The sequence below is a fragment of the Lontra canadensis genome, unplaced genomic scaffold, assembly GCF_010015895.1.
Source record: "Lontra canadensis isolate GAN:19392208 unplaced genomic scaffold, GSC_riverotter_1.0 scaffold62, whole genome shotgun sequence".
NCBI lineage: Eukaryota > Metazoa > Chordata > Mammalia > Carnivora > Mustelidae > Lontra > Lontra canadensis.
The window spans coordinates 2,395,652-2,409,177 of NW_022631056.1; the positions used below are offsets into that span (position 1 = coordinate 2,395,652).

General features: G+C 35.2%; 1 pseudogene; it reads left to right on the forward strand.

Annotated features, from left to right (window-relative positions):
* The first annotated feature begins 4,623 nt into the window (after positions 1–4,623).
* On the forward strand, positions 4,624–5,290 carry LOC116879620 (annotated as a pseudogene).
* Positions 5,291–13,526: the final 8,236 nt, after the last annotated feature.

The following is a 13,526-nucleotide window of genomic DNA, read 5'->3' on the forward strand; positions in this document are numbered from 1 at the left end:
TCTTGTGCAGGTATGCATAGGAACTTCTCAGACTGAGTCCAGCTGAGAACATAAGAAGAAGTTAACAAATTTGAAGAGAAGTTGATATGGCCAAATAGTAGATTTCCAACTTGTTTTTGGGAATGAGGTTCTTTAAGAGACACAGATTCCAAGGTGGACCCTGTGATTCTTGCTGCCTGGTATTTACATCTTCATACTACCACTTCCTCTTGAGTGTGGCAGGCCTGTGACTCGCTTCAATCCAGTCCAATAGAATATGGCAAAGGCGATAGGGTATACATGATTACGTGTATATGATTATGTTGCATAAAATAGCAACACTCATATTGGAAAGAAATTCTTCCTTGCTGGCTTGGAAAAAGCAAGTTTTTCAGTCCATATCAAAAGGCAAGGGACTGAGGGTAGCTAAAAATCAGCAAGAAAAATTCGATCTCAGTCCAGTAGCCCAATAAAAGTGAATTCTGTCAATAACCACATGTGTTTGAAAGTAGGTTGCCTCCTAGTCACGCCTCGTAAGAGACTGCAGATTGCAACTTTGGCCATCACTTTGACTGCCTGTTTAAGAACCTAAAGCAGTGTACCCAACTAACTGAAGACAAGACTGCTGACCTGCATACAGAAAGCTTGAGACAATAAATAGGTCTTATTTTAAGCTTCTAAATTTATGGCAATATTATTATGCTGCAGTACATAACTAATACAACCATTTTTTGAGCCTAAATATCATAAGATGTTCCTTCTTAGTAAAGAAAGGCAAAACATTCAAAATTGGCAATGATATTACAGGAGCAAATGACCCATTGGGATGGTTTAAGGAGATACAGAGACATCCAGCTCTGGACCTTTAGGAATGGTGATAAATAATTTGTACAAAGGTAATACTGCTAAAAAATCTCTAAGAACCAATAAGAATATAAGTTATTGATCTTAACAGGGTGGTATCTTGAAGAAAATAATTGTTCTTCCTCATTGGTTCAATTTGATGGTACATCAAGGATGGCAAAGGTGCTTAGGAAGCATTCTTGTGCTCTATAGAGTTTATAAATGCAACATCTTTGCAGGATGCTAAGATATTTTAGGAATATAAGGAGCACTATCCCTGAAACTAAGAGGCCACATTAGCTGTAGGAGACACCACCATGAAACACAGATAGACATATAACCAAGAATATGTTCCAAAAATATAGTTAATGTCATAATCTTAGATTAAAGGCAGGGTCCAGCTATGCTAATCATAACAATGAAAACTCTTATTTGGAAATTATTAAAACATGAGGTATAATAATTAAGCTATGGATATATAATAAATGGAATATTAACTTATCATATATTTATCCATTATGAATTTTTGAATTGTTGCTTTAACTCATCCATTCCATTAAAGCTAGAGTATCTGCAAATTATTTTTTAGATTGTAGAATCAATTACAAATATGTTTCCTCAAATATATGCTAATACAGTTTTTTTTTTTAAGTCAAGTTAAGGAGTCAGTGAGCAATTATATGAAAATAAGAATTTCTTTTTCCTTGTTTTTTTTAATTTTTTAAAAGATTTTATTTATATGAGAGAGAGAGACAGAGATAGTAAGAGTGGGGAGGAGAGGAGAGGCAGGCCTGACATGAGGCTCAATCCCACAGGGCTCCATCCTAGGACCCTGAGATCATGACCCTAGCCACAGGCAGACACTTAACCAACTGAGCCACCCAGGTGCCCTAAAAGTAAGAATTTTCTAGATTGCCCTTTAACTTACTAAGTTCTTAAAGATTTAACCCATTCTTTATGGAAATCTCATGTCTGTAAGTTGCAGTATATCATTTTCTTCCTGTTACTCCATTTTCACTTCCTCCCTTATAGAGAATACTTACAGATAATGGATTGATGTACACATTATCATCAGTGTAATTTCATAACTCTCAGCAGATAAAGATTAAAGAGTTTCCCTTTACAATGGCAGATGGCGGCATGTTAGGTAATTGTAAATTATTATATATGAATTATGCTGTGGTGGAACTAGAAAGAAAGAGAAAGTGACTGATAATTTTGTTGAGAAGACAAGAAAAATGAAGATTGAATTTTAAAAATCAGAAATTGTATATAACTACAGTATTGGCCAAACTATATTTTTTGAATTATCATTCAAAGTGGTCAAACTACACAACAGGAAAGAAAAAAAGTCCAGCAGAGATCGCAGATGACAGCCCGGCACACAAATTCCTAATCAAATCACCACTATCTGCGTAACTTGTGATCAAATCTGCTTTGGCATTTGGCTTTTACCTCCTCAAGGATATTAGCCTTAATGCACAGATACCTTAAATGGAGAAGAATAACGGATTGGCAAATGGAAAATAATATCATGACCCATGGAGACTCAGAGTTAAGGGCTATGTTTACTACTATTAAAAACTCTATTTCCATGTATTCGAGACTATCTCCCAGGACTTAACTGATTGCATGCAGGGCAGAGATGATGTTCTGCATTCTGACTCCTCAGTATTACCCGCCAGCTCGTAATTGATAAGTGTTAATAAACTGACTCACTTGCTAAATACTGATTGGAAAACACAAGGAATAATCTTGAGAGCAGGGAATTTATTTAGGGAGCATATACAGGGTACTCCCATGGTGCTTTCCTACTCCTCTCCAAAACACATCTAATCTATATATTTAAAAGTTTATTATGTTTATTTCCTTGTTTAAAAATTCTTGTATCTGGATTGGGGAAATACGCTGAAATGCATACATGTGACTAGTGAAATGGATCTGCAGAGATCCATGATAACTGTATTTCATTTTGACATGAACAGAGCCGGATATATACAAACAATTAAACCACAAGCTATTTAATATTTTCAAAATATGTAACAAAACTACCTTAATATGCTTCATAGAAGCCCAAAGCAGGAACACATGGTAATTTAGGAAGAAACTGGAACCAAGTGTTATTAAGCTCTTGGCCTTACTCTTTTCTCTCTGTTTCCCTATTTATCTCTTTATTTTGCCTTCTAGAATTTTCTTTCCTTCCCTAGACCAAAAGACAAATATATTTGTCTATATCATTACTGAGGTTCTGTGTTATAATTCCAGCCTTGTGAACTGATTAATTAGTCCTAATTGCAAATTCAGGGAGATAGAAGATAGTAAAATAACTTAGAAAGGTATCCATTGCTGGTTCAACCAGAGATGGCCAATAGAATGAGCCACGGTGGACTATAATGGCTCATAGCAAATTTCCAGAGAAAGAAGCAGACTGGCTATAGTGTAATCTTGGATTGAATCTTAGAATGTGATTTTTTTTATTATTATTTATTTATTTGTCAGTTTGAGAGAAGGAGAGAGCACAAGCAGGGAGAGTGGCAGGCAAAGGGAGAAACAGGCTCTCTGCTGAGCAAGGAGACAATGTGGGGCTGGATCCCAGGACCCTGGGATCATGACCTGAGCCAAAGGCAGACAATTAACCAACTGAGGCACCCAGGCATCCCTTAAAAACTTTGAGTACTTTTATCACTGTGTCTTTTGTCTTGAACTCAGCAATGGGTTTCACCTAACTTTTGGCTTCTTCATTTTCACATCCACAAATGAGATAGGTGAGAGGCAACTGCCAAGGAACTTTTATTAGGGCTGAAAGTACTGGTTAAACTTAGCAATGCAATCCCCTGCTTCCATTATCTTTTCATCTTTTCATTTCATACAATTGCACTTTTTTTTCCCCATACAATTGCACTTTTAAAAAGAGGATTTCATAAGGAGATTTACATTAAAATAACATAAATGAAACAGACAACAAATAGAGGAAGGGTCATCTAATTTTCTAGATACCCCCCTTTTTTTTAAGACACTGCTTTTCCTTTTATTGATTAAAAGAAAGGTAGTAAATGTTTAAATTAATTTTCATTTGTGTTCAAAACTCTCAGTCACTACAACCAATTAATAATCCAAGTTATTTCAGATATTTAAAGTCAACCAGCAAATGAAATGTATGAAAGACATCTACTACCAGTGCTATGCTAGATCCTGTATGTGCCACATAATGAGAGCTGGTGTTATAAGCTGGTTGTTAAATACAGCTGTTCTTGAAAGTTAAATTATATAAACTTGCATGAATTATTTTTAAAAGATTAATAAATGCTAAAAACTAACTACATCAAAATTATTTTAGTATATTTTATTATCATATATACTCTTGAGGCTATTTTATCTATTTCATCCATATGGGGGAAATAAAGAATAGTGGGCTACAACATGTCTCTTCGCAACTTTGCATTGAGTAACATTACATTGTTAACTCAAAAGAGGTCATGGCGGTGAGGTAGGGGTGGAGGGTCAGGGATTGCTGTTCAGACCATAACAATGGGCAGATGTTACAATCAGAGTTGTTGTTGTTATTGTTTACCAAGCTTATTGTTAAGCATTTATCAACTTCCTGTACATTAGTCTCTAGAGGTATGAATAATATGTTTTGGGGCTTCACAGTGCTATTCTCTAGAGATACAGGGATAAACTGAAAATCCCAAAGAACGTGCTTGAGGAAAAACATTAGGTGGGGAAGATGACCTGTTTCACCTTGTTTCTTTTGCTTGATGATGTTGGTACTTTTGGTTTGCAGTTGCTTGGGCCGGGTTAATGTTTAGTGGAGGCTTGAGATGGGATACAAGCAAGACAGATCTGACTGAACATGTGTCTCAATTTGGAGAAGTTGTGGATTGTACAATTAAAACAGATCCAGTGACTGGAAGATCAAGAGGATTTGGATTTGTGCTTTTCAAAGATGCTGCTAGTGTTGATACATTTTGGAATGGAAAGAACACAAACTGCATGGCAAATTGATAGACCCCAAAAGGGACAAAACTTTAAAGGGAAAGAACCCTCCCCCCAAAAATAGTTTTTTGTGGTTAGATTGAGCCCAGACACTTATAAAGAACAAATTAAGGAATATTTTGGAGGCTTTGGATAGATAGAAAATATTGAACTTTCCTTGAATATGGAAACAAATAAAAGAGGGTTTTGTTTTATCTCATGTGCACATGAAAACCCAATCAAGAATTTGTTAGAAAGCAGATATCTTCTGAGCACTGGGTGTTATATGTATGTGATGAATTGCTAAATTCTATTCCTAAAACTATAATACCCTATATGTATAACTAACTAGAATCTAAACAAAAACTTGAAATTTTAAAAAAGTAAAAAATTAAAATAATAAATAAATAAAAGCAGGTATCATCACACTGGTTTTAGTAAGTGTGAAATAAAAGTTGCACAACCCAAAGAGGTACATAAGCAGCAACTATGAGACAATGAAAGAGGTGTTGCAGTTGGTGGATAAGGTGGTAGATACTAGCAGCTGTGGATCAGGTCAGAGCCCAAACTGAAACCAAGGATCTAATAACTATTATGACCAAGGATATAGAAATTATAATAGTGCTTATGGTGGTGATCAGAACTATAGTGGCTATGGTGTCTAAGATTCTACTGGGTATAACTATAGGAACTATGAATATGGCTAGGGATATGCAGACTGCAGAGGCCAGCAGAGCCCTTAGGTCAGGGTGTCTTGAGAGGGTGGCGATCACCAAAGCAATGACCAGGCATACTAAAAGAAGACTTTGGAGAAATTCGGAGGAGATTGCTAAAGTCTCCCATCTTGCAGGTTGACATTGACAATCGGTCTTTTGTTGATCTAAGATGATTATTTTGTAAAAGATTTGTAATGTAAAAGACACAGCTGTGCCCAACTGTATATAGCTACCCATTAGTTGTCTTTGTTTTCACATTGTCTTTTGTTAATCTATGTTATGACTGGATTTGGACTTGTTATTATACAAATTTTATTTGTATGATATCATGTTAAGTTTAACAAATAAATGCTTCCTTTTGTGATTGCTTTTCTGCATCAGGTACTACATATCTCTATAAAAATGTACTTTTATTTATTTATTTGTATATTTATTTGCTTATTTGTTTGCTTTCAAATATTTTATTTGTGAGAGAGAAAACATGCACGTGAGCACAAAAGTGGGGGGAGGGGCAAAGGGAGAGGGAGAAGCAGACTCCCCTCCCAGCAGGGAGCCTGATGTCCCGGTAAATCCCAGGACCTTGAGATCTTGACCTGAGCCAGAAAGACACTTAACTGACTGAGCCAACCAGACACCCCTTTAAACATGCAATTTTAAATAAACAATAATTAAGGCACAGTTTATTTTGTAGGGAGTATTTGTCCGTACAGAGAAACCGTCATCCTTTATGAATAGCCAGCTACAGTGTCACCCTTTGCCCATTTTTGTCAGATGTATTCTGTGTTTTAAGGCTTTATTTCCCTGTTAACGGAGGTGTTCATCACACCTTTAATGTTTCCCTCTACGTATCTGGAAACGTAGTCATAGTGTTGTCATTAGTGGAAGCTTTCTAGCAGACCTTGAATCTTCTGTATTATATTTTGAAGTGCACCTTCTTAATACGAAGTATGTTGTTAGCTCCTTTCATGAATAGAAAACACATACTTTGTTCCTGTCTCTGGAAATCCATTTGTTATGATATGCTAAAATCAGACTTAATCAGTGGTCTGCTAGAAAGAGCTTTGGGTAATCATAATATCATGACCTAAATTATTCTCTTGATAAAAATGTCCAGATATACTCAAGGGAAAGGCACTATTAAACTGTGTGTAGGAGTTATGGTTTAAGGGTATCAAAAATAGTTACATTTTAACAAGGGTTTTGACAGCTAGGTATGAGGTTGTTAAACGAACAAAAGTTAAATTTAGGTATTTGAAGCAGTGTCTGAGGAAATTAGTTGTATTCTGTTGGTATTATGGTACAGCAAGCACTGAACTGAGCAAAATGTTTTCTATTGGGGAATTCTTAGGAAGATATATTAGGTATTAACTGTTAATGTGGTGTTAATATGGTTTCCAGTGGTGGGGTTCAGAGCCAAAGGCCAAGAAAGAATTCTTGAGATGTCTTTGGTGACAAAAGGTGGTTTTATTAAAGCACATCAACAGGATCTTTTGGGCAGAAAGAGCTACAGCAGGGTCATGAGTAGTGGCCCATTATATATTTTCAACTTGGGAAGCAGTTGAGGATAGTTGAAGTCTCTAAGGAGTTTTGGAATCAAGATTTCCAGGATCTTGAGGGATCTACCTATTCTTAGGCAAAGTCATTTATTATTGTCTAACAAAATCTTAGTCATGAGACCTTTCAGATGTATATCAGTGGGTCATATTCTTGGGAGATGACTGGCAACATGTATCTTTGGGGGGTAGAGATAAAGTAACTTTTATGTGTTAGAGTAGACATACAGGGATCCTGGGTGGGGAGTCAGGCTAAGATTGCCTTTTGCCCTTGGCAAAGTATTAACCTAGAGCCAGCTGTGCTCCTGGAGGAAGGTCACTCTGCCTGCTTTAAGGACTTGTGAATAGGCTAGAAATCGTAAGGAAATTTAATTTTTCCTTTGCCTTTGTTTCCTGCATCAGTGTGAGTTCTTAGAAAGTCATGGTAGCAGATTTCATCATTTTTAATGCATTAGTGCATGAGCTGAGTAGTTAAGCATATGCATATTCAGACATAGAAATGAGTAGTGGGGAAATGTACACTTTAAATTTTATGTATGTTAACAGAAATCTAAGTGACTGACTCATTACAACAGATCTTCCTGGTCTGGTGCATGAAAAGCAATTTTAGCTCTGGATTTTGGAGAATTTCTTGAGTATATTCAAACATTGAATTTTACATTAAGCATACTTGTTGGATTTAAAATTTTTCTGTGATTCTACATTAGCCTCTAGGATTGGCATACATGCTCATATGCAGAGTAGTTGACCTCATCTTCAACCAAATGTAATATTTTTTATGCTGATTAGCCTACTTTTTGTTTTATTTGGTGCCTGGTTCTTTCTTTATTCAATGATGTTTGTACTTACTTGCAGTCAAGTAACAATGTACTTGGCCTTGTTTTACTCCTGGTTTTGCTATTTGACCTTAAATCGAGGTGAAGTACCAATGTTGGTTATTGCAAGGGATTATTTATTCTTTCAGCATGTTCATTTTAAGTTATGTTGTCAGAGTCTGTAGATACAGTGTCTTTAGGGCAGTGAACGCTGTTAAGTTGAAATTTATGGTTAGCTAAAAAATTGACATTGAGATTGTCCTTTCCTTGATCAAAGATGAATAAAGCTTAAAAAAAAAAAAAAGCTAATTTAGAAAGAGAGAGAGAATGAGTGGGAGTAGCAGAGAGAGGAAGGGAGAATCCCAAATAGATTCTGTGTTGAGTGCAGAGCCCTACATGAAGCTTGATCCTAGGATCCCCAGATCATGACCTGAGTTGAAACCAAGAGTCTGATACCTAATGGAATGAGCTACCCAGGTGTCCCAAAGGCTTTTTAAACAGACAACAAAAAGTAACTTTAGATATTTTAGAGACTAATTCTGTTTACATTTTGTTTTCACTACCTTCCATACATGTTTTCAGTATCATAATAATACAAAAATAGAATAAGATTTAAGCTGTTATTAACCAATACCAAAATCTATAAACAAAATTAAAATATATTTTAAATAACTAATTTTCCTGAGTTGATTAAAAGTACAAATGTATACTGAAATCTAATTTTTTTTAAAAGATTTTATTTATTCATTTGACAGAGGCCACAAGTAGGCAAGAGAGGCAGGCAGGGAGAGAGAGGAGGAAGCAGGCTCTCCGCAGAGAAGAGAGCCCCATGCGGGTCTCAATCCCAGGACCCCGGGATCATGACCTGAGCCGAAAGCAGAGGCTTTAACCTACTGAGTCACCCAGGCACCCCAAAATCTAAATTATCTTTTATGCATAAAGAAATAAAGTCAAACATTCATGTACTAGAAATAATGATTTTTTGAATACCAATTGGAATGTTTTACCTGTTGGTACAATCAATATAAAATATAGAATGTATCAAATGCAAGAGCCTCATTGAAAAAAAAAATTCTTTTTCAATTACCTTATATTCTGATTTTGTGGTAGTTGATTAATTCACTGAATGGGTTTAATTTTGAACTAAAACATATTTTAAAAATCTGAAAAGTAAATGGACTCATTTCCATTTTAAATGTCACTGAAATAAAAATACTGAAGTCCTGGATAAGTGTTTTCCTTTCGTAAGGTTAAATATCTGCCAAGAATATTAGCTGAGTTTTCCCAAAATTGCCCCTTCACGTGCTCTTGCTGCCAAAAAGCAACACAAGGAAGTGAAACTGGTATTATCTGAAAATCACAGCGCCACGACATTGAATTGCTGCAATCCTATTGCAGCTGGGATGTCATCACTGATATTTATTTTAACCAATTTTATAAAGCAATTTTTATTGCTACTGCTTAGTAATATGCTTACACACTTGATTACTGCCTTGGAAACTGATAATCCAGTGGGTGAGACACACTATGAACAAATCATTGCCACATAATGTTTTAAGTGCTGTAATAGAATTGTTAGTAATGTATTTAGGAGCACAGTTAGGAAGGGTGCCACCTTCCAGAGATTAAGGGAATGCTTCAGAAAAAAAAAAAAATTGATACCAGGGATGCATGTTTAAGGATAAGGAGAGGTGCCTAAGTGACTCAGTCAGTTAAGCATCTGACTCTTAGTTTCTGCTCAAGCCATGATCTCAGGTTGTGAGACCAGCCCCCATCAGGCTCTGTACGAGGCATGCGGCCTACTTCAGATTCTCTTTCTGCCACCCCCCACACCCCCCTTCTGTTCTCTCTCTCTTTTTCAAATAAACGAATAAATAAAATCCTAAAAAAATGGATAAAAAGGAGAGGAAAACAGGCAAAGGCAGAAATGTTCTAATGACTTCAAATGATTAGCTAATAGGATAATGTTCAGTGTAGATAAAAATCAGATAATTTACATTAAAGGAAAGATTACCCATTTATAGCCTAGTATCTTTGTACTAGATGAGCTAGTCATCACAGTTGGTGGACTAGCTTCTAATTGCTAGAGAAACAGCAAACTAAATTAGAATCTTTGGGAAGAAGGTCACAGATATATTTATTCTGAAATAATTATCCAGGAGATTCTGATGCTCATTGCTGACACAAAATATTATTAATTCAAAGCATTATTTTCTAACACAATGATATAAAATTTTTATTGCAATGTTTCATGTTACAACTTTGCTTTTTCTGTGTGCCAAGACCTATTCCACTGGGCCTGTGGATGTGCAAATGTATCAACTGATATTTAAATATTTAAACACAAACTACAACAGTTCCCAGAGGTCTTTGTGAGAATAAGGCACCTTCTAAAACCTATATTTCTGAGGCTCTGATTTCCTTTTTTTTCAGCTATGTTGAGGTATAGTTGACATATAAAATTATACTGTATTTAAAGTATACAAAGTGATGATTTGATATACTTATATATTGTGAAAGGATTAATTCTCCCCACCAAGTTAAAACATCCTTCACTTCATATATTTACTCTTTGTATATGAAAACATTTAATTTCCACTCTCTGAGCAAACTTCTGTCATATAACACAGCATTATCACCAGTAATAACCATGTTATACATTATTTCCTCAGGCCTTACTTATTTTATAACTGAAAGTTTGTAGCCTGTTCCCAATCTTTCCCTATTTCTCCCACTCCCCAACCCCTGGAAACCACCATTCCACACCGTTTCTGTGAGTTTAGTTTGTTTGGATTTTAAATATAGAGTTGCTGGATCATAGGTAGTTCTGTTGTTAATTTTTAAGGAACCTCTATACTGTCTTTGATAGTGGTTGTACCAGTTTACATTCTCATCGACAGTGTATAATGGCTCCCTTTTCTTTACATCCTTACCAGGATTTGGTATTTCTTGTCTTTTTGATAGTAGCCATTCTAACAAATGTGAAATGATCTCTCATTGTGATTTGAATCTGCATTTCCCTAATGATTAATGATGTTGCGTACATTTTCATATACCCATTGGCCATTTGTATGTCTTCTTTGGAAAAATGTCTATTGAGGCCTTTGCCCATTTCTTAACTGTTTCTTTTTTCTATTGAGTTGTATGAGTTTCTCACATACTTTCATATTAGTCTCTTATCAGATATGAAGTTTGCAAATATCTTCTCCAATTCTGTAGGCTACCATTTCATTTTGTTGATAGTTTCCTTTGTTGAATAGAAGCTTATTCATTTGAAATAGTCTAAGATTCTAATTTCTTAATATTTTTGCAAGCTAAAAAAATGGGAGTTCAGTTTTGGTAAATTGATTTGTTTTATACTGAATTTTAAATCAATATGTTACAAGAAAAACACACAAACAAAAAATATGTTAAAATACATGGGTTGTGATGGTTCACAGCATTTTCTGTTTGGCTTGACTAACACACATAAAAGCAAAATACCAGGATCCTTTTCTTATGATCACAGTGTTGGACACCAATTTAAAAGATGTTAAGGATGTTTATAGAAATAGTTAAGATTATTGAGATTAGTGTGAAGAGAATTTAGAACCCGTTGATTTTAACTCATTTTCTAGATGCAAAAAGAGCTCAGAAAGCAAGTCCCTTGCTCTAGTTGACCTGCTAGTTCAAGGAAAAGTGTGAGTAGAACATAAACTTTATCTTTGACTAATCACACAGTCTTCTACCTATGAAATATTTAGCGAAAAATGTTTCCTACTTATGAAATGTTTAACCTTAAATTTTTCTAAATAACACAATATTCATGAGTTTGCCATAGCAGAAATTCTGTGATGAACTATTCCACATTTCAAAGAACCAATTGCCAGAAAACAAGTAAACAAACAAACGAACAAAAAATCATAAGTCTTCATGAACAAAGCCCATGCTTGTATTGGTGGGGTATGGTATGTATAGATTCTTAGAATTCTTACTCTCACTCTCTGATAGACATTTTAAATGGACTTACATTTAGGAAATATTAGTTACATTTACCAGTGAGTCTGTAAATGTGTTAGCAATTATCGATAGGACAATCATAAAGTTAAAATTCTTTTTTTAAATAATTTATGTTGATTATAGTCTCTGTTATTAAGAAGTGGAGTAGGTAACAACTTTTTGAGAAAATAAGTACTGGTCAGTTCCTTCTAAGACTGCCTCGGCCAAAGGAGTCCTGACCAGATATCTGACAGACGTCCATTTCTGTTGCATAATAGAGTCACACAGAAAATCTTCAGTGAATAAAATGCAGATCATCCTAGAATGGCTTATTTGATCCTGACAGTCAGAAAATGCCCACATCAAGGTACTTTCTGATGGTGTAATGACCTCTTTGCTCTATGTGTGTCCTAAATGTGGTTGTTAAAATGCCTTTACTGTAAGTGCTATTGTCAAACTGCATACAGTTTTAACTTTAAAATATCAGAGAAACTGTGTTTGTCAAGTTGCCCTCTAATAGCATATGATGAGCTCTGTAATGGCAGTGACTACACAGGCAGCAGATTTGTAGTTCTCCAGCATTTTGTAAGATTATCTGTTTTCTACACATCCTAATGAAATGTGTTATCGAACATTCATCACTTTGAGATTTAGAAAATTTTTAGTTTATTTTCTAAATCAGTACTGAATAAACAGTGAATTTAATGGCCTTTCCCAAATGCATAAGCTTTATGTATCTATGAACAAATTTACTTGAGTAGAGAAAAACACAATTTCACAGAGACAGACACTTCTTATCTTAAAATTAATAGGGAATGGAATGGAACTCAGAGTGAGATGATATCTACTTCTCAGATCCTGGTAAGTAGGAATAAAAACTAAATTCATGTAAACTCAGGCAGAGATTCTAATACAATTATATGAATGTAACCATCCTCTTAAAAAAATGCAGCCATGTTACAAAATACATCTGCAACTGAAGAATGATCATAGAATCAATTCAAACCAATGGGACAAAAAGAGAGTAAAGTATAGTGTGTTATTACAGTCAGCATTCAATGAGTGCAATGTTACCAAATGACTCTTGACTTCATCAAATGGTAGTTTTAAAATTATGATTTGTGAAAATGGGTCCAGGGTTCAGAATATGATGAAATATTAATAGATTTAAAAAAATACAATAACACAGGTTCTCCAGGTAGCAGACTCTGAGATTGAAATTCATGTGCAGGAAATGCTTTGGAAGTGTTTGAAGATCAACATTTTGGAAGAGAAGGTAAACAAGATTGGACAAAGGTAGTAGTTGAACAATGACGTGGTCTTAGAAACAGGCTTAGCTGTCCCTTTGGGGAGTTAGGAAGCTGGGATGACCTTTTAGGATTGTATAAAGTCACAACAAGGGTTTTGATGTCATACCCCATCTCATCCTCAACCATAATTATCATTGCACATAGTCATCTCTGGAAGGGAAGCATGATATTAGACCTGGCTATGTCAAGCTGAGGCAATTTCTGAAGAGACCTAACAGCTGAGGACTGTCTATGTTAGCATATCAGCTGCTCAAGAATGAAGAAGGAAATCCTTTGTTTTTTCAGGGAGATTTGCCTTATACATCACAGTATCTTTCAGATTGAAGTTTTTCTCCTTATTCATTTCTTCATGTGATT